General features: G+C 38.6%; 1 long non-coding RNA gene across 1 annotated transcript in view; it reads right to left on the bottom strand.

The window, feature by feature from the left end:
* LOC141372633 (uncharacterized) overlaps nucleotides 1-22,041 on the bottom strand; it is a 31,634-nt gene extending 9,593 nt beyond the window's left edge. The window contains exons 1-2 of the long non-coding RNA XR_012377978.1: nucleotides 21,858-22,041; nucleotides 4,118-4,253 (exon numbers count right to left, since the gene is read on the bottom strand). This is a non-coding gene — a long non-coding RNA (uncharacterized lncRNA). The remainder of the gene's footprint in view (nucleotides 1-4,117; nucleotides 4,254-21,857) is intronic.
* Between the last annotated feature and the right edge of the window lie 2,355 nt (nucleotides 22,042-24,396).

Below are 24,396 nucleotides of genomic sequence, written 5' to 3'. Positions count from 1 at the left end.
TTCTGCATGGAGCACTGGGTGTTATGAACAAACAATGAATCATGGAACACTGCACCAAAACAAATTATGTAATATATGGTGATTAACATAACGATATAAAAATTTAAAAAAAAAAAGAGTGACCTGTCACAGTCTCTGCTTTCCTCTTCCCTACACCCCTCCCCACCTCTTTCCCCCAGACCTTCACCACACAAACTTCTAGCGTGCCCTGTCCTTTGATTACCATTGATTTTTGCACCCATCTTTTCTTCTCTGTTGAATTTCATCCTTTAGAATACTTTCTTCAAGACCCCGTGGTAATAAACACTTGTCTTTGTATATCTTGAAGTGGTTTTAATTCATCCTCACTTTGAGTGATAACTTTTCTGAGAACACAGTTCTAGCCTGCTGGTTGTGTTTTCCACACTCTTTGAAGATAAGAGTCTAATGTTTTCTGGTATATATTGTTGCTAATGAGAACTCTGTTGTTATCCAGTTGTTGTTCCTTGGTAAATAACCTGTTTTTCTTTGCTACTTGTTTTTTTAATTTTCAGTTTTTTCCTTATTGCTCGGCAGTTTCGCTCTCATGCATGTGTGTGATTTACTGATGAGAACACAGTATGGTTTTCACAGCTGAAGGCTTCAATGACTTTATTCTGGAAACATCTGAGCTTTTATCTTTCCCCCATTCTTTCTATTCTCTCCTCCTTTCACTGTACCTAAACATATGTAGAAGTTGATCCTTTATCCTTCCCATATCTTACTTTCTCTTGTTGCATTTTTGTCTCTGCATCATTCACTCTGCTGTATTCTGAGCAAACATCTCAAATCTATCTTCCAACTCACTTTTGTCCTCTGCTATCTGTACTATTGCTTAAACTCTTTTTTTTTTTTTTTTTTTTTTTTTGCTTAAACTCTTCTTGAAATCTAAACCTGAATTAAGTTTTCTTTCTCTGAGTACCATGGCTCCATGCACAGGTCAAGACATACTACACTTTATTCTGTAATTGTTGTGCCTGAAGCATAAGGGGCATTTTGTAAACATTGATTGAACATTTCCTGCCTTTAGCCTCAATATGCATACATGTCTGGAGCTACTGATATTCTATTTTCACTCTCCATCTACTTAAACTTCTTCCCCAGGAGATTCTGTAAGGGCGAGGGCTATATTTATTTTTTGCACTATTATATCCCCAGCACATAACAAACACCTAAATATCTCTGTGCTTTCTTCAGGATGTGCCTCTCATTACCTTGAAGAAAACCCAAAAGAGTGGTCTGTGATTTGAAAACGTTTGCAACACGACTAGAGTTGAGGGGCCATTGAAGGATCTCTGTTTTAAATGCATAGCCTTGGGGTGTCTGGGTGGCTCAGTCAGTTAAATGTCTGCTTTCAGCTCAGGTCATGATCCCAGGGTCCTGGGTCCCGTGTTGGGCTCCCTGCTCAGTGGGGAGTCTGCTTCTCCCTATCCCTCTGCCACTCCCCCGACCCCAGCTTGTGCACACTCTCTCTCTCTCTCTAGCTCATTCTCTCTCTCCCAAATAAATAAATAAAATCTTCTAAAAAATAAAAAAAATAGAAGCATAGCCTTCTCCAAACTTTTCCTTGACAGGTTAGGTCCCAGTCTTATATCTTAGGCAATTCTTCCTATTCCAAGCATGTTGACTGACTTTTCATCTCTGTGCGTTTGCTGAAAGCAAAGTTAACAATTCCAAATATTGAGACATATTACTTTTAACCAAAAAAATAAAAAAAAAACACCAACTTTTTTTTTCAACAGAGGAATAATATAAATATCATCAAGAGACAATGCTTCTTTCCCATTCCTAATGTTTAGAGTAACTCTACCGACCTCTCTCCAGCCTTTCACCAACCTCAGGCGCCCCACCTCCCACCCACCACGGAAAAGCCAAACAGGTCATTTGTGAATTTGGTAGGGGAAACTGCATGGATAGCTCAGTTCCTCCCTCTTTTCTTATTCTAGGGAGCAAGGATTCTTCTCTGCTTCTCTGAGACTTCATTCTGCTCCTGTTGGGAGAGATTAGCTATGATCCGGTACTGCTTTGTGAAAACAAGTGTCTAATTTGGAGGTTCAGTATTAGACAGGTGACTTGCCTACATGTTCTTTCAGTAGTACTTTTTGTAATATGGTGATATCTTGTCCTCTGTCTGCTGAAACTTAGTTTTATTTATCAGTTGGTTTAGACCTAGACCAGGCAGGGGAACTATTTATTGGTGCCCCCTCAAAGATACCAACACATTTCAACAGAAGGTAGTAGTCCAAAGCACTCTTTTCGGTCACTGCCAAAAAAACAGCAACGTATTCATTCATTCATTCAATTACTCAACAAATATCTATTGCACATCTACAATGTCCTAGGCCCTGAGAGCACATCAGTGAACGTAACAGTCAAAATCCTTATTGTTACGAAGTTTACATTCTAGGGGAGGAGACGGGGAGAAATAAAAATAATAATAAGTAAATGCTACGGGGTGGGGGGGTTGGGCAGATTTAAACGACTGGGAGTGTTCAGTGGGGGTGTGAGTAAGATAGGGAGATAGAGGGCAGCCTCATTGAGGACATAACACTTGAAACATTTGCACAAAGAGTTGAAAAAACTGAGAGTGGGTCATGGAGATACGTGCGGGAAGAGGAAACTGCTGGAGGCAGGAAGAGTGAGGAGGCCAGTGGGGCTGGAGAAGAAGGACTGGAGGGCAGGACAGGGAGTTCATGGGAGAAGGTCAAAGAGGAGATGCAGAGAGAGCAGCAGGCCATGCAGAGCAGGGGAGGCTGGAGTAAGGGTCTGAGCTTTCATTCAGAGAAATGTGGGCTGTCATTGCAGGATTTCAGCAGAGGAACAGCCTTACTGACTTATATGTCAAAGGATGGCTCTTCTGGCTGTGCTGGTAATGAACCTGGTGTGTGTGTTGCAGAAGGAACAATACAGAAGCAAGGAAACTAGTTAGGACATTGTAGCAACAATCCAAGTGAGAAGCAATGCGTCCTGGAATGGGGGGGGCGCAGAAATGGTAATAAGCTGTCAGATTCTGGGTATACTTTTCAGGTTGAGCCAAGAGGAATTCCTGATGCGTTGGCGACTGGATATGCAGCCTGTTCTATCAACAACTTTCCAGGGTAACTGCCTTTTAGGAAACACTGAATGAGCCAGTCAGTGACCTCTGCCTCTGTGGGGCTCATTTTCAATAATTTAGAATGGAGCTTTGGCAGTTCAAGTCACCCCCAGCGCTGCCAGGAAGTGAAGTCTGGTCCAGAAGGACTCATTTCGACCTATCACTTGGTAGAGAAATGAAATTAAAACCCTCCCCCTCTAGTGTTAATAAACGCTTTTTAGATGATGTCATGTGTATATAGTTTTAATAAGAAAATGTACTGATGAGTCAATATCCAGCCTCATACCCAGACTAACTGCTAAAAGAAGAACTCCTATGTACCACGCTTGGAGTCTGCGAAAAGGAGACAACACCTCTGAGATTTTGTGAAATTCTGTTTCATTTTAATGCTTATATGTTGTTCAAAGTATCAGGAAACCACATCCGTCATTCCCCTCCTTTTTATACCTTTTGACATAAAAGGTAAAACGAGGATCCAGCCACTAAATAAGCACATATTAAAAGATTGTTTTACAGGCCACTTAGGCCAAACATGACTTGATGAACTCAACCCACAAATGACAATTCTAAGACTATGACCTAAAACTTCCACAGACCTTTCTTGAAAGACTATCAACTTGCTCATACTCTGCTAAGGTAAAGTTGTAAAGCTGTCCATTTACCAAGGTATGTTATACAATATCTGACCAGTCATCTATATTTTTCTCAATTATTACTCAGATGTAACAAGGTAACAAAGCAAAAGGCGGCACTGTCTTCACAGATATATTGGGGACTTCTGTTGGGAACAAAAGGAAAATGCTAATTTTACCTATTTGCATGAACTTATAAAAGTTAGAACATGAAGAAAAATAAGCGACAGTCACAAATGTGTGCAAATAGAGTGATCTCTCCGCCCGTGGACACTGCCATCCGGGCCAATTCAACACATTTCCTTTTACCTGCTACCATTCCGTGTGTGAAGAAACATCCAAGCATTAAGGCATGAATAACATTTACTCTTACCTCCAGAGGCAAAGGTAACAAAGCGGATGTCAGCATCTTCCTAGCCGAACAGGAAGAATGTCAAGGACCCACTTTTACAACAGAGTAATCTCGGGATTTTTTCATTGAGATATTCTATTGTTTTTTCCACTGCCATCTGTAACAAAACAGGGAAATGAGGTTTTAAAAAAATCAATGTTAAGTGTAAACAAATCATTTGGGCTCCACTTGGCTTCACAGTGTTTTATGTTTACTTTGCAGATGTAACCTTTCCAGGTATTGGCCAATTTCAGTGTGATAAATAAAATTATCTTTAAAACTGGAGTATGACGTCACCACAAACATGGTATGATGGAAACAAAGATATAGTCAGTGTCCATTCGTCCAGAATGACAGGAAAATGGATAATTGAATAGTCTCATTAGGTAAGAATTATTGTACATAAATTACCAATTTTCCAAGAAAAAGAGTAAAAATAGAATATCTTTAAACTATAGTAGTACAAGTTAATCCATTTGGTTCACAATAATAACTATGCCGTACTAATAATTACAAATATCAGTTTAGGCTATTAGATACTGGGCTGAATCACTGTTAGCTTTCTTTCTGACCTGAAAGTTGTTAATTTCAACAAATTCTTGCCATATGATTATATCACTATTATTTGTCTTTCTCATGAGAGATATACAAATGCACATTTTTATAACTCCTGTGATTTGAACTTTTTAAATATTTTACTTCAGAAAAAGGGGGAGAAAGATCAGACATCCTCTAGAATGATAAATCCTCATATAGGAATAATAGAGAAAAAGGCAAATTTTTTCATATTACTTTTAATTACTAATCATGTAATACAAATAAAAATCCTGGTTTAAAATATTTAAAAATTCTGGTTGAAGTTGCAAAAAACCATTTAAGCTGGATACCCTTGTCCTACACTTGTCTTTAACAAGAATAAGCCTTCTAATCAGAAAGATTGAATTTGGAGCATAATAAATCTGAATACAAAATATCCTGGAAATATTTTCTCCTGCTTTTGGATACTGATCAGGAAGCAGCATATGCTTTTCAATTCCAAAGATCAGTCTTTCCTTTCTTTCATGCATATTAAAGTTTCAGACTCTGTATTCAACATGGAATGGTATTTTGATACGAACCAAAAGCTCTCTGCTCATCTGGGATTTTACTAGCCTCCTAAGCAGCAAGAACATCCTCAGTTTTTTCTCAACCTTGAAGGGTCTATAGCCTTCCAGGAATGCAGGCACTTTTGGGGACAACAGAAGCCAGCTTACTCTAGTAGGAAGAAAAGGCTAAGGAGATTCTGGCACCTGAAACATCCTTGCCCAGTAGGCATCTATCACAGGCATGAACATGGGGAAGATTCAGTGTGAGTCTGTAGTGGACACTGTCTCTCCTCAGATTCCTTCTGACCCGCTTTCCCAGCATTCACCGTCTTCTGGCTGCTGTGCTGCTAACAGCTGAACCTATGTCTTGCCGAGGTTCATCCTCGTCCTATACTGAGTTTCGCCACCTGCAATTGTCTGGTAAGTTAGGTCCCGATCACAGAGACCACCAGGTCTACCTGTAGCCAGTAACTGATTCCTAGGAAGATACAAAGTCCCAGCTCCTTCGCCTCTAGCTAAGACAATCTCTAAAACGTAATTTATACTCCAGAGCTCCCCATGGGATCAGGCTGCGTCTGGAGCTACACCTGAAGTCACACGATTGTTTGGCTTCTTTCCCTCCCCCCCCAACTTGCTTCTCGGGGGAGCACTCCTTTATAAATCACTTGCACCTGGTTCTTTAACTAACGTTCTACCTCAGAGACAGCTTGATCTACAACAGATGCAAAGCTCAGGATCCAAGCATCACAACCACAGTATCTCAGTGTGGGCAAATAGGTATCCAACATAGAAAGCAGATGCAGAAATAGGGTATTTGGGCCAGGTGCCATTCCGAATGCAGCCTCGGGGAATTCTAATGGCCACTATCAAAAAGGATTGATATTCCAGGGCAGAACTCAATTCTCTTGGGGGAGGATGGGACTTTGGCAAGGTAGAAGAATAGAGATATGGGAAGAGGTCTAGTTACAAAAAGTGTGGCAAACTTTTAAATTCTTTCTTGACTATTTTTGTCCTTTCACCTGGAATACGTGCTCCCAATCTCGCCATATCATTTTCTGTTGAATCTGAAAATACAGTTCCAATGTCTCCTCCTTTATTAAGCTTTTCCAGTGTCCTTAACACAGGCATAATCCCTCTTTCCTCTCTGCCACCTCTATAATGGATACATAACTCTATTATTGCAATTATCATTCAATATTATTTTTAATGTTTCACCTTTTCTCTCTTTATAGATTGTGACAAGGCAGCATATGTCTCTCTTATCATTTTATCCCTAAAATCTGTCATGATGTGAAAATCACCTATCGTGAATTGATAGGAACAGATCCTAGAACAGTACAGAATCCCAGTTACATGACAAGGGTAAACATCAAAAAAAGACTGGAGCTGCTCAAATAGATCCCATCAAAGCTAACCTGGCAAATAGGATCAAGACTCTAGTTGAGGACTAAGAGGTACACCGATGGGATGGAAGAAGGTGGCAACTTTCATGGGGCAAAGAACCACACTGGGTTGGAAAAGCACTTATTTCTAGATTCTTACTTTTTATAGCCCAAAATTGAGGAACTACATATATATTCCAGTTTTGTTCTTCTACACAAGAAAGATCAGATTTCTTTAATATATATATAATTATATATACTATATTAAAGTATACACTATAATATATAACTATAACTATATATATAATTATTATATATATATATGCTATAAACTATTAGGATCCAATCAAGTAAGCAGTTATCTTCTTCCCTTTACTTCTGCAGTTTGGTGTTATTATGTTATTATGTTTGTTTGATGGTTAAAGAAATAAAGTTTAAATCCTATCTGCTACCCACTTCCACTAAAGAGTTTATTAAAAAAATAAATTCTAATTACTAATTTAAATAATGATTATAAATTATTTGTGCATTCTATTTGGGACATCTTTTTTCCCTATAACTTTAGGAAATCGATTGTTGTTTGTATTCATCCTATCTGTGTATCTTGATTCATAAGATTATAACCAGTTTATCAATATACGAGAAAAGTAAGCCCCATTGAATTGCACTTAGTCTATATCCTGGTGCAACAAGTGTGGAAACAAAAATGATTATAGTTGAGTCAGATTTCTGTTTTACAAACTCACTGCATTTAGAAAGGATGGTATGGTAAGACCTCAACCATCAAAATTACCAGAGTTACTGCCAAAGCTTATTACAAGCATATTCAATGAAACGGAATTCTTCCTGCTTTGCTGTTACACAGCAATAAACAAATGTGGGTAAAACTGTCAAGAGGCCTATTTATCTTACTCAATTTATCCTTTTAGTTCATCAGAGGTAAAAAAAAATTTTACCACTGCTCTTCTGGGTACAAATAAATAGATTTTCTATGCAAAAAGTCCTTATGTTTTTATGTCAATTTCAAAATTTAAATATAGTGGAAAGTGGATAAAAGGTAAAATGGAGATAAGTGACAAGAGAAGATAGAGAATAACAAAAGTTAGTGTGGCAAAATATAAGCAAAACTATAAAGAAAAGAAGAAAATTAGACTAAACCTACAGGAAAGTTTCTTCTACTTATCTCCACACATATTAAAATCCTTACCCAGTAGCTGGAATTCTTTCACATTCCCCTGCCAACACTGAAGAGCTAAATTGAATTTCATGTTAGGAAATTGTTAAAACGGACATGATTTGTTTATGGTTTGGGTTTTTTATTTTTGTTTTTTGTTTGTTTTTTTGGGTTTTGGTGTAGTTGTTTTGGTTTTGGGTTTTTTGTTGTTGTTGTTGTTGTTATAGATACCATGACCACATCTTAGACTTCTTTTTCCTTAAAGATCAGATAAATATTTGGTAAGTGTTTTACCAAAATTTTTTGTGAATTATATAGTCACTAACAAAAATACTCAAGTCCAACTGTGTAGTGTGAAAAAAGCCATAGACTACATACATAAACAAATAGGTTTGTCTGTGTTCCCATAAAACTTTATTTGCACAAACAGGCATCCAACCTGTGGTTGTAATTTGCCACCGCTACCTAAGAGTAAAATGTGCTACTGAATACACATGCGTGCGCGTGCACACACACACACACACACACACACACACACACACACTGCTCTATGCAAAAGGCCATGTGTATATTTGGGTTATATAATGTGCCTTTTATATGAATAAGAGTATGTATTATTATAGGGTTTAGTCTTCATTAAATTATGTATAAAATATGATACATATTTTAATTATATTGTAATCTTCTTCCTTCCCTTCTTCTGAGACATTACCTGATTCATAGAGATACACTAATCTTTCCTTTATTATGATCCTCAAATTTTGGTAGTCTATGATTTTTTTAATAATTATGTTTTGTAATAATATGGCCTCAATACAAAGAGTAAGTTTGATGTGTTTGTGTGTGCCTGTGTATTATTCAAACTAATCACTTCCCTCCCACTATAATGTAACTCTGCAACTTCAACTATTCATGTTGTTTTATAGACACAGATCCAGCCACTTAATCCTTTAAATTTGTCATTTTCATCATTGGGATTTATGCCCAAAAGACAGACCAAGAGCAATCTTTTTCTTGGTAGAAATGTACTGCTGAGTGGCTATTGATGTCCCCTTTCCAAGAGACAATGCAGACATCTCCAGGAGAGTTACTTTGATAGGAAATGTTTTTATGCCTTTTTTCCAGGTAGAAAATTTTAAAAGAAAATACGCGCTTAATTGTCTGAAGAAGGGCAATGTCTGACCGACTGACTTAGGCTTTATCAGTTTTCCCAACTAAAAGTACTATCGCAACTCAGCAGATGATCCCTTCACGTGCCTTTTACTCAGCTCAGTATGCAGTGTCCATGGGTTCGTTACCAGGGCCCTTTTGTTGGTTTACAGGGCAGGACTAGAAGTTAAGCAAAGAAACCTCAATGGTAGGAAAGATGACTGCATATTTATAGAACGAGAGCCAAAATTGTGCTCTGCAGAAAAAAGAAAAGGAGTTCTGTTTTCCCATTTAAAGAAACAGGCACAAAGCCAAATTAATTTCTTCTAAAACCGAAGTTTGTGTTACATGGTCATTAAGTCTGAACTCTCAGAAATGAAGTTGACAGCTAAATTATAGGCAAAAGTCACTGTTAAGTACTGATCTCATAGCCTTTACTCCCCAGTCTATGTAGGAGGCTATTTGTGTTTGATGTGTTAATCTGACCCTGCAGGCTCTACCCAGGTGGAACTCCAGATGAAGACTGAGAAATCAATGGAGGAATTGTACACCCACAGGAAGGTAGGAAAGCAGGGTGGAGCTTAGGGCCCCTGGGAAGACAGTGGGTCTGAATTGGGCCTTTGATACTACATCAATTAAGCCTGACTAGCATGACAGCCAACAACATTCTTGTCCTGAATTTGTAGATTTAGCTATGTGTCCTCTAACCACAAAATGAAGGAGCACAGGGAGCCTTTTTTTCAGTCATAGCAAATAACTGGTTGGTCAAGTTGAATTTTATCTCTGTGTGTGTGCGCGCGCGCGCGGGCGCCCGGGCGTGTGTGTGTGTGTATGAATAGCATAGCCTAGTAATCTCTAAATTTAGTAATCATACTAAACTTATTACTATTATTTCAGTTTTTAAGTCTCCTTCCTGCTTGCATTCTTAGCAAGAATACCAGATTTAGTAATGACAGCTAAATTTGAATTTTAGATAAATAATGAATAATACCCCCTGCAATAGTTGGGACATAATAATACTAAGAAATAGTTTAATTTTTTTGTCTGAATTTTAACTGGGCATCTTGCATTTTATCTGGCAGCTCTAATTCTTAGTAAAGCATGGAAGATAGAAAGGGGTGAGATTTCATATTGAAATATATATTACTGGACGGAGAAATTGGCACTAAAGTCTTCCATGCTATGGTTCATTACAGATTGAATGAGATCAGTTTATTGTCTCTTATATAGACATACATAAATGATTCAAAATTTTTGGGAAGTCCAGCCTGAAATAGTAAAATATTTTAAAGTAAATGATACAGGGGTGCCAGGGTGGCCCAGTCGGTTAAGCTTCTGCCATCGGCTCAGGTCATGATTCCAGGGTCCTGGGATGGAGGCCCCCCATCAGGCTCTCTGCTCAGTGGGGAGCCTACTTCTCCCTCTCCCTCTGCTTGCTGTTCCCTCTGCTTGTGCATTCACTCTCTCTGTCAAATAAATAAATAAAATCTTTAAAAAAAATAAAATAAAAGATACAACTTAAGGAAAGGAATCTAACAGAACCTAATCAATCACCAGTCACTCAAAAATATTTATGCAAAGAATTATGCGATAAGTTGTCCATTATCATACAGGTGGCATGGCTGTTAATTAACTCCAAGACTAATAGAGTAGTGACTTTATTCCCTTGAAGTAAATGGATAATTGTCATTTAAAGTCCTTTGAAGGTTGAACCACAACATAGAAAGTAAGAAATAATAACGGATGATTAGACAAAGATCAAAAGAAAAAACTCTCTTCTTGAAATTAACACAAGATAATAATAACAATGCTAGCTAACATTTTATTGGACACTTACTAATATTCACATAGTTTGCCAAGCACTTTATATAAATCATCTCTTTTTGTCTTTTAATCCTCACAGTATTCCTATGAGAAAGATACTCCTACTGTCTCTGTTTCATAGATAAGGGAAATTGGGGCTTAAGACTAATTAATATGATTCACACAGAGGCAGGACAGTCCTTAATCCACATTTCACTGATAGCATAAAATTCCATGCTCCTAGGCATTAAGTAATATCACCCTTACAAGCAAAAGATGTATATTTGAAAATAGAAAATGGGTTAGAATAAAATAATAAGTAACCCAACGTTGAAAGACTCAGAAATCAAGCATTAAAAAAATAAATCAAAAAGACAAATTAAGAATCTGTCAGTCTGTTTTGTGAACCATAAGAGGTTACTCTGACCATAAGGAATCTTGTGCTAGGGAAGGGAAGGATGCTCCTGTGCATTTTATAAAAGCTCCAAAAGTGAATCAGATACACCCTCCTAGTGGAGACCATTGGTTTGAACAGATGCACCCTATAATAGATACAAGTGATTCATTAGCTTACCATATGTTGGGAATATTAATTGAGACATAGGGTTGAATGCGATAGGGATGGCACTGTTGTCATTAATTACCACTATGAAAATTGGCTTCCAATTTGGGTGGCTACCAACTATTCATTGGGCATGGATAGAGCACATGTTAGGAAAACATCCTTTGGCAAAAATAGAACACTTTATTAAAGTTGCTAATGGCTTAGTCGGCTATACAGTCTAAGGAGGAAATAATAAAAATTTAAATATACAAACGGATCAAGATAGCAAAGAAATAAATATCCAAATTTATTAGTGTACCTTTTATAAAGTGTTTAATTGCTTTGAAATTAAAACTTTAGTGCCTTGTATGATTTTTAGCTCCCAAGATTTAGGAAGTCACAAAATAACACCTTTCTTTTCCATTCCTGTGTTTAAAACCAGCTGAGAGAAAGACACAGAGATCATAGAGATAGATACTAAAATATAAGTGTGATTATAATAAATACCTGATTGGAAAGCATGACTTGTCTTACACTTAACAGCCACAACAGGCCTCCTCTACTTCACTCCTGAAGTAGACAAATGCCCCCAGCCAGTAATACGCTGCTTTGGATAATCATAGGCCTGACCTTGCAGATAATCAGCGCAGGTTATCCAATGCAACGATAGAGCAGAGAATTCATATTTCCTGCAGGCAAGCTGGATCCAAAAGGTTAAAAGAAGAGAAAGGACAGAGTGACACATTCTAAGCTGTTTTTCTGAGCTCACTTGGTAGACAAGCTACTCCTCTCCCCTGGGGAGCAGGGAGTGAGGGCCTGGGAAGAGGCCAGGAGTGTTACTGGAGCTGAAAAGGAATGGAAATTCTCCCAAAACATGTCCCTTTCTGGAGCACCTGGGTGGCTCAGTTGTTAAGTGTCTGCCTTCAGCTCAGGTCATGATCCCAGGGTCCTGGGATCGAGCCCCGCATCAGGCTCCCTGCTCCGCAGGAGGCCTGCCTTTCCTTCTCCCACTCCCCCTGCTTGTGTTCCTGCTCTCACTGTCTCTCTCTCTCTCTGTCAAATAAATAAAATCTTTAAAAAAAAAAAATGTTCCTTTCTCCATCCTATTCAAGTTGAAAACTCAGTTGCTGAAGTTATTCAGCCAACTTCTGAGAGTTCCAAAGATTTCTGGAAATTTTGGAATCAAGTTTTTCTAGTACTTTGAATTTTGTGACAAAAATAGCCATAGTAGGGACCACTACTTAATGCTTATCATATGCCAGACACTGTCCTAAGTGTTTTACATATATAAATGAATTTAATCCTTCCAATTATCCTATGAGAGAGACTCTAATATGATTCACATTTTATAGTTGAGGATGAGGTACAAAGCAGTTGAGAATAATCCTCCATACTTTTGTTGGTGTTTTTTTTTACTGTAAGTCCCCTTGCCTCCCACCTGTGCTACCTCAGAGACACAGGAAAAGTCAGCACGTCTGTCTGTATTTTTTCTTTAGGCCATAAGGCTTCGTTTGGTTCCTGTCCTCAAATGTTGTATTCTATGTAGGATTGGAGAAGCCTAAGGCTTTCTCAAAATCAAACAATTTCTTTCTCTGGTCCTGGTATCCATCTCCCCATAAATGCTCCAACTGCTAAAACTTCCCTCAACAGAGAGGCTATATATGTGCCTTCTTCTAGTCTTCCGGCATTAGCCAATCCAACTTTTTTAGATTTCTTCTTCTTTTCCATAAACATTGGTTGAGGTCATCTGCAAATCTCTCAAGTGCATTTGCACAACGGGGAATATAAAACCAACCCTTCTCTGTCTACTGTCCATGACTGCAGCCCCAGTGTGGTAAGGATTAAAGCCCAGTTACTCCGGGAAGTAGCCCACCTGTCTTTCCAGAGGATTTGAAGCTCTAAATGTGTACATTAACTTGCTTCCTGAACTTTTTTTTCTCTCTGTCCCACTTTGGTTTGTTCAAGTCTCTATTATTTGAACTTTGTTTGCTATCTGCTATCCCTATTCTATTAAGGAGTTCCTGATACCAGCTTTGGTCTTTGGTTTTTCCTTCTTGGTTTGGCCCATTCCTGTCCGCAGAATGCTCAGACTTATAACCCAGTCTTTCCTTCTAGATCAGTGCTTTTCAAATTGCAGTCCTCAAACTACTAGTAGGTATAGGCCAGCATTTTAAAATGTAGACTATAACTAAATGGAATAATGTATAACAGAATGCAATTCTCATGATAATTATGAAGGTTTCAGACTTTTTTCTTCCACTTTGTGTGTGTATGTGTGCTCGTGTGTGTGTGCATGCATGTGTGTGTGTGTGTGTGTGTGTGTTACAGACAGCAAGGCCAGTGAGAAGTAGGCTGGCCCAAGGAGACCATATTCAGGCAGAGGAGAACAGCTGTATGATGGAGGAACAGAAGGAAGTCCAGGGCCATATTCTTTTTACACATTGGAAAGAAATGGAAATCATGGAGATACATGTTCCAAACTATAGTTGAGGGTATAGGGGCAAAGCTACTGAAATATAAAGATATCTGATCACCAGAGGAAGGAAAGTGGGTCCCTAAGGCCTCTAACTTGATGTAAAGGGATTTAGGTCATCTGTTAGAAACACTGAGTATAAGCAGGGGATTTTGAAAAGGTCTGAGATAGCTAACATCCAAACCATTAGCAATTTAAGAAGTCATCAGGGGCTGAATTTTTAAAAGCCTTGCTGAATACCACTGAATGCCCATTTGAAATTAGTACTGAGTGACTTAGTGACAATGTGTCTGAGATGTTCTTCATCAGCATTAGCAACCTTGGAAAAAGAACTGAGAAAGTGGTAGCTCTCAAGATTGGCCACAAGAAGGCAAGGCAAAAAAGACTGGGGTATAGGTGAGGGGGTCCAGCAGGCTGGATGGCAAATGCTGTTATTGAAAACTTGCTTTATTCTAGGGATAAAGTTGTCCATCAGGTGCAGGCTGTGTATCTGTCCACTATGAGATGAAAGAGAGGATTCTAGGGACATAATCAGTAGCCATTTCTTGAGACTGATATATTCATTGCATATTAATAATCAGATGTCTGAATCAAATCAGGTACAGGTTTGAGTATTCTTAAACTTCTGAGCTCTGGTCCTCCCTAAATAAGTTGACTATTAAATGTCAGACTTATGGGCGCCTGGGTGGCTCAGTTGGTTAAGCGACTGCCTTCGGCTCAGGTCATGGTCCTGGAGTCCTGGGATCGAGTCCCGCATCAGGCTCCCTGCTCAGTGGGGAGTCTGCTTCTCCCTCTGACCCTCTTCCCTCTCGTGCTCTCTGTCTCTCATTCTCTCTCTCTCAAATAAATGAATAAAATTTAAAAAAAAATAAAAATAAAAAAATAAATGTCAGACTTATAATTCCAAACCAACTTAGGTGATGGAGGAGGAAGGAAGGTTGGAGGTAGAGGTAATTCCAAAACACGAATTGCTCTCCCTCCATTCTGTAGTAGTTCATGAATCTTCTTTCCACTTTCTGCTTTTTTACAGCAGATTAATAATTGATTAATAAAAGGCTTTTTAATGAATCCAAAGCGGCATTGATTCAATCTTAAAAATCAGCTTGAAATGAAAAATCAGCTTATTCATTATTATTGTTTTCTGTTCCAATTATCTATTGCTGTGTAAAAAACCCCAAAACTTAGCAACCAAAAATCATTTATTTTGTTCCTAAATAAGCAGTTTAGGCAAGGCTCAGTGGTATCATCTTGACTCTGCTCGATTCAGCTTCAAGTGGAGTGGCTCCAAGGCTGGGATCTGGAGTCATCTAAAGGTTTGGTCACTCTCATGTTTGTCAGTCAGTGTGGGCTGTTGACTGGGACCTTAGCTGGGACTGTCTACCTGGGCATCTTTTTTTTTTTTTTCTAAATTTTTATTTAAATTCTAATTAGTTAACGTACAGTGCAAGGTTGGTTTCAGGAGTAGAATTCAGTGATTCATTGAGAGCATCTACAAATGGCCTCTCCATGTGGCCTGACCTTCCTCCCAACATTGTGGCTGGATTCTTAGGGCAAGTATCCTGAGAGAGACACAGAGCCAGGGAGAAGGTGTATCATTTTTTATGACTGAGGCTCTGAAGTCTCACGTCCACTGCGTTGCATTCACTGGGGCAGTTACAAAGATCCACCCAAGTCCCAGGGAGAAGGGAAGAGAAGTAGACATGCTAAGTCACTTGTACCATATTCTTTTTATCTGGGCAGTCAGAGAGGACTGCCAAGTTTCAAAGGGAAGGAAACAGACTCTTCTTGATGGGGGAATGGCAAATTTCTAGAACATCTGGTGCTGGGCATATTGCTTTGGCCATTTTTGGAAAAGTTTGCCACATTTAGCAAACTTCTTTTCAAAAATAGTGAAGTATGAAAAGTAAGATTCAATTTCATTAAGGTACAGAGAAAAGAAAATCTAAAAGCTTTTTCAAGTGGAAGCAAAGAAATAGGAATTGTTACCCTTCTTCTGCAAACCACAGATTTCCTGAGGTTTTGCGTCAATGGGGATTTTATTCTAGCAATCAAAGGTATAGTTTGACCCTAGAACTTTATGAGTGCATCTCAGAGCAGAATCTGAGGATATAAGTAAAATGCTCATCTGCTTGAGGCTTATTTTAGAAATAAGTAACAGATGAATCACTAAATAGCTTATGGTTATGTTTTTATTGATTTATGACTCACCATGTGCTCCTGTCTTTCAGGCAAAAATAATGTCTTTCCATGTAGGTGATTTGCTCTATTAGACCTCATGGGGGAAAAGAGTTCTTTGCTTTATGTTTCACTCTGACAAGGTAATGGCTCTTGTCTTGCTCTTGAGAAGTGACTAAGATGCTCAGTCGGGGAAATGCATTAACTTTCATGCTATATAAATTCTATTTATAAAATTACGTCAATTCAAGCATTATTATCTGAAAGAGTTAATGCTCTTTTTCAGCAAATAAAATTTATTGCTAAGACCCAGGCCTCCCTGTATACACAGGGTGCCACAAAAAGGAGATCATAGATCCATTCTGGGAATTGTGCTAAGGATCAGGACAATGGGTCAGATGACCTCTAAAGTGCTTAAGCATTTTTGTCCACTGTCAAAAGCACAGGATGACCTCCTATATTTCATGGCTTTTATTCACACCATTTCCTCCCTCCTAAGAGAGACCTACTTCCAGCTCAACCATCATCACCTCCAGGAACCTACCGAAAGCCTCTCCATGCCTCTCCAACATTATAATTACTACAAGTCTATCAGCATCAGTCCAATGTCAGATTTAATTACTCATTTTTTAACTCAATATCATATTTTATACATTGTCTCTTTCGTATTTTTGGCACTTTATACTATCTGTTGAATTTTTTTTTTTTTGGTTGGAAAATTTTTTTAAATGTTAGATTCACAATAAAGACGTTTTAGAATTGTAGCATGCTGGCAGAAGAACTTTTCATTTATAATACTCTTACATGTGATTTTGGCAATGGTTGTAGGGTTTTTTTTTATATCAACAGCATTGTCACAAGGGAATCATAAAATTGTAATACAAAGGAATATTTGGTAGTTGTGTCTTGAATTATTCTCTATCTCCTCTCCTATTGGAAATATTGATAATTCTTGTTCCTTTGGTACCCGAGAAAGGTCTGTCCAAATGAACTGGGATTTCCAATACTAGCTGGCTTCATGTTACACTCCCCAAGGGCACTTTTTTAAAAATGCCACCCCCTGGAACTCATCCCATACCAATTACATCAGATTCTCTGGGGGAAGAACCCAGGTATCAGGGCACTAGGATTTTAAAAAAAGTTTACTTGCATAATCCAGTGATCAGCCAAGGTGGAGAACCACCAACAGAGAGGATATCCAATGATATTTTTCTGAATGAGGTTTGTCTGTTGAGTTCTGACTTCCCATTATAGCTCCTTGAAGTATCTTCATTCTACAAAAATGTAAGTACTCTCCTTCTTCCTCAGCTAGAATAAGTAAGAATTCCACATATAAATGCATTTAAAGCCATACAAATGCATTTAAACCCTACACAAAGGGTTTTCTACAAAAATTACTTATAAAGTACAAAAATTTAGGTAATAATATCTGATACAGAAGAAGAAATTAAAGATATTCCAGATGTTATCATGGCCAACATGATTTGGCTAATTATAAGACAGAATAATCCAGGCCATAGTTTTCGGATGGTGCTTAGGGGAAATGTTTAAGCCAAATTCCATGTTTTGTATATTTTTCTATAACTCAAATATACCATAACCACAACTTAACATATTGGTGATTACTAACACATTAAGATATATTGGTAGTTAAAATTAGTTTTGTGGCGTTTCTGCCATACCTATTCATGTATACGTGCACATGCGTGCACACACACACACTTTCTTGGAAATTAAACCTGCCCAGATCTGCTCACATAAAGCTATGCAAGAGAGTTCATTACTAGAGCATATGTGTGCTGCTCTCAACCATACGCTGGCAAGATTTAGGAACACTGGCTTAGGAAATGTACTTTTCCTAGCCAAAACAAAAAATCAGTTGTGAAGTAAGTGAGTGATAATATATTACAGTGCAATAATATGATGTGATTGGTAATTTAATTCTTTCACATTTTAGGTGCTCCTTTCCAGACTTTCACATTTATTATAGGGAATGCAAGCATTGTTAAATATTACCTTTACACAAACATGCCCAAATATTGCTCTTTCAAGCTTCCATGTCAATTTGATAAAGAAGTATCTGATATTTTAAAGTGATTTATTTTTAACAATCATCATTTACCCTTTTACAACCACTTATTTTTATGACTCCATTATATGAAACTAAAAATATATTAAGTAGGTTGTATGTTGATGCTGTTAAGTGTAGCAATTCTCATCTGTAACCACAGATTTTATTAGCAAATGTGTCTTAATAAATGAGCTACACTAATTTTGGTAATTGAATTTATTATAAGTAAATGCATATGTGAACTTATATATTACCACTTATTAGCAAAATAAAATTTATATAAGTATTTCAGATTAATTTTCTTAGGTGGAAGATAAAAATGTTTTAAAAGAAAAAAACTTGAAAATCCACTGATTTAAGAGACTGGAATTAAATGTCTCTCGAATTTTTCCTTTCCTTTCCCATCCTTATTATGCAAGCTTTGCTTCTGTTCAACATCATCTCTCACCTAAACTATTCCAATAATCCCTTCAATGCTCACCCTGTCTCCAGTAGGACCACCAGAATTCCCGCTCTCCATTGCCAACTGAGTAATCTTTCTAAAACCTTGATGTGATCATGTCACTCTACTGATTAAAAGCCTTTGGTGTTTCCCCATCGCCTATACATCAGGTCTGAACTCAGCATGGCAAACAAGATGCTTCGAGTTTCCGTTTCTAGGTTGCCCCCACCCCCAACCCCGGCGTTCATCACAGTAGCTACCCCCCATCCCCAGTCCCACCCCACCCCACCCACTAGCCTTCGCTTCACAGGACTCCTCTAACACATCGCGGTGATTGACACAGGCTGTTCCTCTACCTGGAATGTTCTTAGCCCTCCTCTTTCTTCCTTAGGAAGAAAGACAAATTCATTCTTCAAAACCCTAATTAAGTGCACTTCCTCTGTGAGGCTTTCCTTGCATCTGTTTCTTTTGCTAGACATGAACTCCTTAGGAGCAGAGACTAGACTATTTATAACTCAATTTAGCGTAGTAGCCCCAGCAAACTATACAATGCTTAATATACGGTAGGTACTTAGTATCGGTTAAAGCATGCCACATCATAATTCTCGAGAGTCTCTACTACCAGCCCTATGTGGGCCATTTAAAAATCAATTCTCAGTATAAAGCAGATCTAAATTTCTGTAATGGTACTTGACACAATTACAAGTCTAATATTACTGGATACTACCTAGGGTTCCCAAGAAACTAGACGCAGCCTCTCAAGTCAGAAGTAACTGCTTGCTACTTTTCAAACACACATGGTAATTATAATGAGAAATCTATGGTAAATAGATCCTGCTAGGAGAATCAAATTACCAGATTGAGACTCTAAGTGTTCATTTGGTATCTCAATAAAGTTCTACAGTTTGTTTGGAACTGTGTGTTCCCAGAAAACCAAACATCTTTTTAGTAAGATATCTTTTTTTTTCCCAGATAAATCTCAGGGAGGATGAGAAAAGCCAGTGACATGTATATCAGCACCAAAGATCATGTGTAAAATTAAAGCCACTTGAAGTTCCTTCAAGCCTATTACATTGCAAGCAAAACGTTTGTCAGTTGCACATTTTGTAATCAGTAGGCCTCAGAACCTTGGGTTTGTGTGGGGGGTAGGGGGTCTAGTGGAAGCTATTCTTTGCTTGACCATATTCTCCTTGGTATATTTTCTGAGGTTGTCAACTTTTAGAGATTCTAGTTCATAATCAGTGAACCCCTAACAAAGTAGGCTAATTAGGAAAGAACAATAATAACACCTTAATGGCCTGCAGCTACATCAGCTAATTCAGTAATGCTCGTGTCCTTTTCCCAAGCAGGAATGGGAGCAGCAGAGAAGCTGAAATTGGCATTCCTCAGTCCCCATTAGGGATAGGGTTGGCATCAAATGTCTCCAGTTTGGCTTGACTTTAAGGGCTATTAGATTTAGATGCTTTTTTTCCTGGGACCTGGGCAGCTTCGTACATATACTACTATATAAGGCTCCCCCGAAAGCATCCCTGGCAAGTTTAGAAAATGAAGATTCTGTTTACCAGAATCTGTCTCAGGATGGAGTAGGTATAATAAAAGGAATACTGCAGAAAGCCCTTTGGGGTGATTGGTGAAGGAACACTACCCCCCTCCAAAAAAAGAGCATGCTGTAATAACATGATTTTCGGGGGGACAAATGGGCTGCAGGGGTTCATATTTGTTCCCAGGGGATTAGGCATTAGGCCTGCCTCCCAGGGAACTTCTCCGCCCTTTGCTGGAGCAAACTCAGAGTACCAGAGGCATCCTTGCCCTGCAGGGTCACATGGCTACATAGGAGGAAAACGGTGCTGAGCAAGTCATTTAACTTCTCATTCATTGCCTTTACTCTCTTATCTGAAAAGAGCAGAATAGGGCGCCTGGGTGGCTCAGTCGGTTGGGCAACTGCCTTCAGCTCAGGTCATGATCCTGGAGTCCCGGGATCAAGTCCCACATCGGGCTCCCTGCTCAGCGGGGAGTTTGCTTCTCCCTCTGACCCTCCCCCTTCTCATGTGCTCTCTCTCTCTCTCTCTCTCTCTCTCTCTCTCTCTCTCTCTCATTCTCGCTCTCAAATAAATAAATAAATAAATCTTTGAAAAGAGCAGAATATTCTGCTTAGGTATGTTGAGAAGGTTAAGTGAATTAACACACATAAAATACATAGAACAGAGCCTGGCACAAGTAAGAGTTCAGTTAATCACAGTGACAAAAAAATTTCAAGAATATTACTTCAAAATAGTGCCAATTTAATCTCTAACCAGGGATGCCCACAAGCCCCTGTGTTTTTACTAAGCATTGTCTGGGATTTTGCCATTGCCGCTTCTATTATATTTTACATTTTTTAGACTTGAAGAAGAAAGTAACTATAAATAAATTGCATAGATCACAAATCTAGAAATAAAAGTAAATGCATACCTTTTCTTGGAGAAAGTTAGCTAAGTATGGTTAGAAGCATGACAAAAGGATTTCTTCTTGAGAATACATTCCTCCCCCTCAACTTTTTTTTTTTTCTGGAAAAAAACAGCCCTAAAGGACTTATTGAATTCTGAGGTACTGATTTGCAAATCTCAACTTATTCTTTTAATTCTTCCAGTAGAATCTTTACACATGTCCTTTATAATAGCAACCTGAGCCCAGCTCTGTAGGGTGGGCAGCAGGCATCCCCCACTTCGGGGATCTGTGTCTTTGGTTTCTCGGTAACTCAGAAGACACACAACACAAATGTACTCTCCATTTGTACCGTTACACCAGCGAACCCATGATGACTATAGAGTTATCCCATGATGTAAATGGAAAAACACTTACCAAAAAAAGCCTCTTGGAAAGTAAGATAAGCCAGTCTTAGCAGTAACTTTGCAAACGTTGAAAATACATTTACAAAACAAGATTATCTGTCTCTTGCTTTACAGAATGTAGTATACTTTTCTTTCCATTATTTAGAAGGACCTTCAAAAGCAAGATGATGTAGATATTTGGGATCTAGTTGGATATTTTATTTAAAAAATAAAACACTACGGCCTGCCAGGTATTGGGTTATAGGCTGAATATGCCATAGGGAACAAAATAGACAGGAATCCTAACTTCATAGAACTTAATTTAAGCATGCATTTCAGATTTAGTGTGCATAAGAATTACCCAGAAACTTTATTTAAAATGTAGGTCTTCAGGACTTGGATTCTGATTTGGATAATCTGGGGGAAGCCCTGAACTCTGTATTTTTCACAGATGCCTCACATGATGCTGATGCAGATCATCCAAGAACGACATGCTGAAAACACTGGAGTAGTAAATAATCCAGGCAAACCTTGTTAAGAAAAGAGTTTGTTATTAACATTTTCCATAGTAGTAATTTATGATGAAGGGACACAGAAGGTAAGTACCAACCTACCATACAACGTTGCAGGCACAGACAAAGTATATCTGTAAATGGAAGAAAGGATTCTCACTTTACAGAGACTTTTGCTTCAGACGCAAGCTGTGTGGTTATATAGGCTTTTCCAGGCACTCGATCTTCCAGCTGTGGCCAAGTCTCTCAGGACTCCGCAATATGTGTTCAGCCTCTTTCCCAAGCCCCTCTGCGACTCACCCAGCTGTGCGGAGAACAAGCCAACTGAGTCAACACGAGCTATATTTACCACAAGCGAAAGACTATCAATAGCCAGCAGGGGATTCTGACCTCTGGTAGCACCAGACGATTAAGAAGGGCATTTGGCAAATCAAAGTAGGTGCAGCTTAGGAAAGACAGCTGCTTTGTGAGATCAGGATTAAACCAAGCTGGGGAGAGGGAGAACTGTCTCAAATAATAGCAGACTTGCCTGACAGTTTGCAAAACTGCTCCTTAATTCCCCAAGGGGTTCATCCTTGCAGATAACTAAACACAACTTGTATTACTGGATACTATTTTATATAAAATAAGTATCATGTAAAATGGAATATCCCTTCATAGATTATTTTTCTCTGCTTAAAGATTAAGAAGAAACATTTCTTAGCAATACCGAGAAATTCTGAATAGCTTGCATCAGTTAAGTTTTCTTGTAAGAATTTTAATTTATTTGTCCTGTTTGGGCAGTCACATAAATAGATAATATGCCCAACAGTGGTGTGATTTTTTTTTTTTTTTTAGTAAGGTAAGGAAAGTAGCCTTCTCAATTTTTTTTCAGTAAGGCAGCCTGCTCAAGCACATCTTTCTAAATGACCCTTGCAGGAAACAGAGAAATCCCAATAAAATTCTCCACTCAGGGTTAGTATCTTGATGTCTTCTGTTTGAAATGCTGATGGTACCTTCTATACCTCGAAGCTCAAGCAGCACAAATGGGGAAAAGTTCTGGAGTTAAAGATCAGGAAAAAAAGAAAACTTGTGTCAAGAAGACAGACAATTTGTGGGGCGCCTGGGTGGCTCCGTCAGTTGAGCGGCTGCCTTCTGATCCTGGAGTCCCAGGATGTAGTCCTGCATTGGGCTCCCTGCTGCCGGCTTCTCCCTCTCCCTCTGCTGCTCCCCCTGCTTGTGCGCGCTCTCTCTCTGTGTCAAATAAATAAATAAAACCTTTAAAAAAAAAGAAAAAGAAGAAGAAGACAGACAGACAGACAGACATTTGCATCACAGAAGTCATTAAGCAGGTTTCTGAAACCAAACTGGTAGAGCTGAGATTAAAGGAGCAGGAAATGCAACCACTGGAGAAGGAAGGGCAAAGAGGAAGAGTAGAGAGGGAGAAGGGGCGGAATAGGGGTTCACTGTTTTCTGACATGACCTTAGGCTCTTTGTCCTGAGGATTTGCCTACACTTCATTCTTGCATTTATGCATTTCATTCATTAGCAAGTATTTTACTGAAATGCCCACAGTGGGCTCTGTCCGGGGCTTGGTGCTGGGGATATCAAAGGGAGCAAAACAATGAACTCCCACACTCTGCCCTGCTTTGCCTGCATTCCTCAAGAGGAGTAGACTGTGCTAGATGATTCACAATTTAGGAGCATGAGGAAAGTATGACTGTGATGCTACAGTCTCTGAAATCTTCTGACTTGTTCAGGTAGCTTATCTTTTGTCTTTGTACTAATTACCAAGCATTCACTTGCATGAGTTGCACTAAAACACAGCCGTTTAAAAAAAAAAGGCAGATTAGAGCCATTAAATAATTATGAAACAATTTAATACAGCTTTAAGTACTTTAACTGAGGATATTTGATACCCTCAAAGACAGTTTCAATCTGAGTTTTCCCATTATCCAAATCATCTCCTGACAGACTGTTAGTAGTGAAGAATATGAAATCTTCTAATGCCACTAATGTGGCAATAATGTCGAATTTATACATTATAAAACATTCTAAAGTGTCGGTGATAGATCATTTTTAAATGTGTGCTACGCAAGAGTGCTTATTTTAAAGTTTGTCTCATCAATGATGTTTCTTAACCAATTTAAAGAGTTCAGATATTCTTTCTTAGGTCTTGTTTACTTATTCTTGTTGCTGCCTTCTACTGAGAACTCTCTGTAAGAATTCTTTTCAAGGTTATCTCAGTAAAAGGGATGGAGAGATCTAGAAAGCCATCTATAGGGGCGCCTGGGTAGCTCAGATAGTTAAGTGTCTGCCTTTGGCTCAGGTCATAATCCCAGGGTCCTGTGATAGAGCCCTACATTGGGCTCCTGGCTCAGCGGGGAGCCTGCTTCTCCCTCTCTCTGCCTCCCTCCCTGCTCATGCTCTCTCTCTCTCTCCTGTCTCTGTGTCTCAAATGAATAAATAAAATCTTAAAAAAAAAAGAAAGGCATCTATATTTGATCTCCATACACATTGTCTAACTTCTCTATTATCCCAATTCCCAGCTATGAATAATAACAATTACTATTTACTAAGTGACAAAAACTTGCCAGGCATTGTGCTTGATCTTGCACAAGCATTTACTCAAATAATATACAATATATTATATACAGCAGTC

Source organism: Callorhinus ursinus, unplaced genomic scaffold (genome assembly GCF_003265705.2).
Source record: "Callorhinus ursinus isolate GAN/ISIS: 27379988/994484 unplaced genomic scaffold, GSC_fseal_2.0 scaffold4, whole genome shotgun sequence".
Lineage (NCBI taxonomy): Eukaryota > Metazoa > Chordata > Mammalia > Carnivora > Otariidae > Callorhinus > Callorhinus ursinus.
This window is presented reverse-complemented; position numbering and strand designations above follow the sequence as displayed.